At 34.2% G+C, this 6,660-nt stretch overlaps 1 long non-coding RNA gene across 1 annotated transcript; it reads left to right on the top strand.

Moving 5' to 3' along the window:
- Positions 1-5,501: 5,501 nt before the first annotated feature.
- On the top strand, positions 5,502-6,499 carry LOC132164346 (uncharacterized). The gene is made up of 2 exons (XR_009438369.1): positions 5,502-5,741; positions 5,845-6,499. It is a non-coding gene; the product is annotated as an uncharacterized LOC132164346 (long non-coding RNA).
- The last annotated feature ends 161 nt before the right edge of the window (positions 6,500-6,660 follow it).

Raw genomic sequence — 6,660 nt, 5'->3', positions numbered from 1 at the left:
TTTTAAAGGGAAATATGAGGATTTCATTTAGTAAAGATTATGAGCATAAAACTTTTATAGAGCAGAGCAAAAAGCTTTTACAGCACAAAGCATAAAGCTTTATAAAAATCATAGCAACATGTTGTGAGGTTACAAAGTCATACATACAAACAAAAATTTTTACAATCATGTGTTATTTATGACATCAATCTTTCGCTAACTTATGTACAAATACAGTTAAATAGTAGATCTGTTCCGAGTAGACTGTATTTAAGACATGGGTAACTAAATTTCCTAACAAAATTTATTTAAACCGGCCGTAAGAAATAACCTCTCATACCTAATTATTTAGGCCATAAGAAATAATAACCTCTTATTCAGCGACAGCAGCCGGGAAGGAAATGAACAGCACAATTTGATCGAAGATGGGCAGACGCATAGTGGAAATGTTGAAGTTCCTAATCTGATCGGAGAACACCTACAAATATTAAGAAATAAAAAATAAAATAAAATAAAATAAAAAATAAAAAAGGGAAGAATAGGTGCGGGGAGGGAAAGGGGAGAGCAGATCTGCTCCCTCTTCCTCTCAAAACTATTTTTCTGAAGAGAATGGCAGGGATGCAAACAAGACTTTATTGCTATTAATTACTGGAGTGGAAAAAAAAAAAAAAAAAATCATTTGCATTGGTAACGAACTTCAACCTATGCAATTAATGGTTGCACGAAAAGAGAACTGCAACCAGGGTGATCAATCGATGGAATCGTGCCCTTTTTTATGCAACTTTTATTTCATCATCCGCTACTCCACGTGAACCACCGAAAAAAGAAGTCCTATATTAATTAGCTTGGTGGATGGTAAAATTCTTTGCTTTATATTGATTTCTTAGTGAGTAAGATTAGGTTTAGTATGTTTCAGTGTAAAATGATTTTGTATTTTTGGATATTGATTTCTTAGTGAGTAAGATTAGGTTTAGTATGTTTCAGTGTAAAACGATTTTGTATTTTTGGGTGTTTAGTGCGATAGAAAATAATAGTCAATAAAAAATATTTTCAGTTTAATCGAAAAAGCCTTTTTAATTCTCGAAAAATAGTTTCAATTTTTGAAAACATTAAATCATTTTCTGAGTTTGAACATTTTATTCTCAAATCTATAAACTTAGCCAAGACGTTGCCGGGACCCCGCTAGGACCAACTGGGACACTGGCGAGACCCCACTGAAACTCGATCGAGACCCAAACGGAACCCAACCTAGAATTCTGCTAGGACCCAACCCGGAACCCCGCCGGGACCTGACCAAGACACCATTGGGACTTGGTTAGAATACCGTCGGGCTCTAACCAGGACCCCGCTGAGACCTGATCAAGACACCGTTGGAACTCGGTTACAACACTATTAGGGCCCGGTTAGAACATTGTCGAGGCCCGACCGGGATTGTTGAGACTCGACCAAGATACCGTCGGGACCTGATTAGAGCACCGTGGGGCCTGATCGGGACCTCACTAGGACACCGCTGGGACCCGATTATGACGTAATGGGGACTAAATCGAAACGCCGCTGTGACTCAATTGGGACCCCACAGAGACCCGATTGGGACACCACCAAGATCCGGTTGGGACCTCGCAGAAACCCGATTAGGACACTGCTGGCTAATTTTCATTGCTACATCATCATAGTTATATAGCAGTCATGAAAATTTATTAAATATCATTTATCAATGAAAAAAATATGTAACTTATAAGACTTTAATGTGTAGATGTAGGCTATAGGCCGAATCGCCTTAATCTCTCATTTTCAACTCTTTCCTCAACCTCCTTAAGATTATTATTAAATTTTATACACCATATACCTTCAAATATATATATAACCAGTTTATTTATTTATTTTTATTTTCTAAGCGAACATATAACAATTTAAGTGTGGCTTGGTTGTTAGTTTGAAGCTCAATGGGACTTTCAAATTAAATAACCAACTTGGTAGGTCGTATGAAGTTCGTGTCCTTTTAGAACTTATGACGTACTACTTCAACAAGAAAAGTTTGTCAGTTGGAAAGAAAAGAAACTATTAATATTCAACTATATATTTGGATGACACTCCGAAAATTATGCTGAAACTATTTTCTATATTGTTTGCTTTATATTGAAAAGTATTAGTATTTTTTTACTCAAAAAAAAAAAAATTTTTTTTTGAAGTATTAAGTATTTTTCAATGGATTTTCAAACCAATTTCTATGTTTAATTGTATTAATAGACTATGGAGGGGTTAATGTTCTTTGTGAAATCCATATTGGAAAAGCCTGATGCGAACCAACCAATAACAAAACATAGGTGATGATAAATCGGCTATTTAGAGAGAGCCATGATCTTCAATAACTACTTCGAGAGAGCTTTGCCCTAAAAAACACAATCAATTGTTTCTAAAACAATAATTAACTCATACTTTGTTATTGATAATTTCTCTTTAAATAGAAAAATAATATATTATTGATTACATAATAAACCTAATTGGACGACTCTAATAAAGAAGGAATTTAATTATTGTTTGGACTATAAAATCTACGGAAATACACTCCTTATTAGACTCTAACACGACCCCAAACAATATCAAATAATATCACATAATTATAATCACATCAAAGCCTTTACAAGATCTCCTTCACGCATTATCAGAAAGAAGCCTGCAAATTATCAGCATTGATCGGTGATAGCAGAAACTTTGACATTGTTGTCGATGCCAACCTTCTCCTCCTCGATGACAAGATGAACCTCAAAATACTTTAGGGTCATATATGATTCTTGGGGCAATTGGTTATCACATATGAAAGAACCGAAATAGTATTAAATTTTGCAATATAGTGAATTCTAAGGAGCAAATATTACATCTTATTTGTTGGCAGATTAGTACAAGAATCATGGGAAAAAGCAAAGGAAAGTTCAAGAATACTGTTAAAAATGTCAAGATTTGTGAAAATTGAAGCATTCCTTTAAGTATCTTGGATCAAAATGAGTAATGAAGCTCTTTTTTTTTTTTTTGATGGGTAGTGGTATTTTTTTTTTAGCTTGTGACTTTTTTGTAGGAGACCATTTATAATTGTTTGATCGGGGTGGGGTTGTTTCATTGTTTAATGTAAAGAACTAGTTCTAGCTTTCTTGTTGGTATGTATGGAAGTTTTGTTTGTGCTTTGAATGAAAATTTTATTAATAAATTTTTTTTAAAAAAAAATCCTCAAAATAACAAACCCTTTTCCCTTCCCCAAATCGCTCATCGATCTCTTTGATGGCCTTATCACTGTAACTGGTTTAAGGAAAGGGCAGCACATACGGTACGGAAACAAGCTCTGGGGGTTGTGTTCTTCTCACAATTACCAAGAGAGCATTGATTAGTTTACATTAAATTAGAACTGGTTTAAGGAAACAGCAGCACGTACGGTACGGAAACAAGCTTCGGGGGTTGTGTTCTTCACACAATTGCCAAGAGAGCATAGATGTGTTTATATTAAATTAGAAATATCATGGCACCAGGTTAATATATTTTTTATATGATTTATAAATATTTTATACGAATTTAACATAAAATTAGTAGTTAAAATTAAGAGATTTAATATGTTTAATTAAATTGATCAACTCAGGATAGATCTATACAATCTTATATTATATGTCTCAACACAATTTGAACCTAACAAATAAAATGTGAATCTGACACAAATCCAATTAAAAGTCGGGATCTGACCCGTTTAATATAATTGGTAGTCAGATTATAGTTAATCAATATAGTCTTCCCCAACATGCAAACGTTCGTTTGCATTCACTTCTAACAGCTATATATTATAATTTGGAAATCAGCTAATTTTTCGGCAACATGGTATCTAGTGTTCCTTGAGGATAGCATATTGCCACCAATATGAAACATTAACATCAGCGTTGGATATAGCATAAATAATGTCATATATGCACCTTATTGCTACATTATCACTGATAATTTATCAGCCTTCAGGCCAGCAGTTGAGGTTGATGAGGCATGATTACCATAAAACAAGCATGAAAGCTATCTCCTAATGCATTAATAAGTTGGCTGAAAATATCCTAATGCATTAATAAGAGGGTGTTACGTAGTAATATTTCATCAATGTAATACTGGTCACACACAACCACGTCCATTCATCCCACATTTAGAATCTATCTGGCTACAGTTACCTATTAATCTCTATTTCCTCTTCCCCTATTAAATCTTCTTTAATTACAGCAACTACATTTAATTATTTTTTTTAAAAAAAATTTTAAATGGAAAAATAGAGATCATTATCATGTTCAATTTGGCCACGTACGTAAATAGCCGCGCCGGCCCTAATTAAGTTGCACGCTAATTAAACTGTGCCTTTGACGGCTCCTACATGGCATGGCCGGCGCGGCTTGAAAGCTTGAATTTTCTTGTAGACTATGATCTTTCACTGTCTGATTCGTTTATTGGTAGAGAGGATTGTGAAGAAATTTATTATCAAATATTAAGCATAAAAATATTATGAAGAGAAAATCATTTAAAATCTAAAACCCGAGTGGTGAAAAATATAAAAATTGAAAATGGTCAAAATATAGGGCAATTCTAGGTACTCTTCTAGTATTCTTATAGTGTTCTCTTAGTCCTGCGTGAATATTATTTTATTAAAAATAAAATTGCTCTTATTAAGAGGACATTAAAAAAACATCAAGAGAGCACTTAACATTTTTTGTATTAAAACAAAAATACATAAAAATAAAAAATAAATTAAAAAAAAAACATTTGTCGGGCATATACATACATATATATGCCTATATACTAAATTAGGGAAACAATCGGAACTTCTTAATGACAAGATAGATATTTACAAAAAAAAATGTGGTCTTGGTTTGTTGCTTGTACTAGTTTCCAGCTTGAAGAATATGTAGTCAAATATTGCTTCCTAAAGTTTGGATCACATCAACCATAAACATAACTTCAAGCTTGGCTGAGTTTTCTATTCAAATAGCTAATTAATTAGTCATAAATATAAAAGTCAATATTCAAATTTATATAATAAATGATTATTTAGCCTTCCAAGCCCAAATCAATTGGTAAAACAAGACTATTTCGCGTACCCACTTCTGAAAAAATAACCCTAAACCTGTGCTGGACCTTCACCAATTTTGAGCTTAGTTATTTTTTGACAAGAAAATGTAAAACCAAACTAAGAGAAAAAGAAAAAGAAAAAAAAGAAAAGAAAAGATAAACATGTTTTCATTTATCTTGTTGATCAATCAGTTGGGCACATATACAAAACAAGTGGGAGTCATATATATATTGATGAAATATATAACAAGTGGCACTTTAACATGTTTCTTTCACAAGGACTTGGCATTTTTCATCCTCAGTTAATAAGTACATTTACAATCATCCATCAATTTCCACTTTGTACCACGACTTCTCTTTTCCAAGTCAATCCAATTCGATCTTACCTGATGTTTTCTCTCTCTCTCTCTCTCTCTCTCTCTCCAACTAGTTTCTGCTCACCTTCCATTCCTACCCATAATTAAAAGAGTTGAAAGATCTCTTCTCTCTCTCTCTCTCTCTCTCAAGTTCACTATTTAATGGTATTAGAAGTACTCCAACATCAACGAGAATGCCAAACCTTCGTCGACGGTGGGATAGGTATATGTTCTCAGAGTCCTTAGCAAATCTTCCTACTGTTGCCCCGCCGACTCTCTGTTTCTCCATTTGAACGGCAGTTTAATTTCCTTCAACTTATATACAAGGTAAATCTTTTTTTTTTTTTTAGACTATATATTAACAAAAAAATTAATTAAGAATACAACAAAGTATCCCAAAGCAGATTTGCTAACACTTTGATTTCTCTAGACAGGTTAAAATATTACGCAAATTTAAGGTTGTGTTTTTTTCAAACATGAGCCGGAGGGAGGATAGTCCAAAACTGGGATTGGAGCTCAACTTGTCACCACCAAGGGTAAACACACCGGTTGAGTCGCCAAATGTTTCGACTTCTTCTTCTTCATCGGATATGTCGGTTGAGGGCTCATGCGTTTCATCGGAGCCTGAGGAGTCGACAGTGTACTCCCCCAGAAACCACCTGGAAGTCCAATCGATGATGCTCGTAGGTTGTCCTCGATGCCTCATGTACGTCATGTTATCCCACGTAGATCCAAAATGCCCGAAATGCAAGAGCACCGTCCTGCTGGATTTCCTCAAAGAAGAAAACACAAACACCAACAAGACAAGGAACTGATCGAGGACTACTCTTTGTTCTTCATGGAGGATTGAGGAACTGCTTAATTAATTCTCGATGCTAGCTTGCTTGATCATTTGGCCTTTGCCTAGCCTCTTTTCTCTCTCTCTCTCTCTCTCTCTCTCTCTAATGTTGTTGTTCTTTTGGGAATTTTGGTGGCCTTTCAGACGAAGGAAATAAACAGAAGAAATGATTTTGGGTTCGCACAACTTTGTAGGATTAATTAATATACGTTTTCATATATAAAACTAGATTGTGAATTTTCATTTTTCTTTAATTTCCTCATCTTGTCTGCAGCGAGACAGAATCTTATATTTTCTTCCCTATATTTAAAGAAAGAATATTGTTTGCTCTTTGAGTCTTTGTATTCTTATTATTCTGGGTAGTGCAACTTCTAGAAAGATGCTTCTAGTGGCCATGACGTCAAGAGG

The sequence above is a fragment of the Corylus avellana genome, chromosome ca10, assembly GCF_901000735.1.
Source record: "Corylus avellana chromosome ca10, CavTom2PMs-1.0".
NCBI classification, from domain to species: domain Eukaryota; kingdom Viridiplantae; phylum Streptophyta; class Magnoliopsida; order Fagales; family Betulaceae; genus Corylus; species Corylus avellana.
This window is presented reverse-complemented; position numbering and strand designations above follow the sequence as displayed.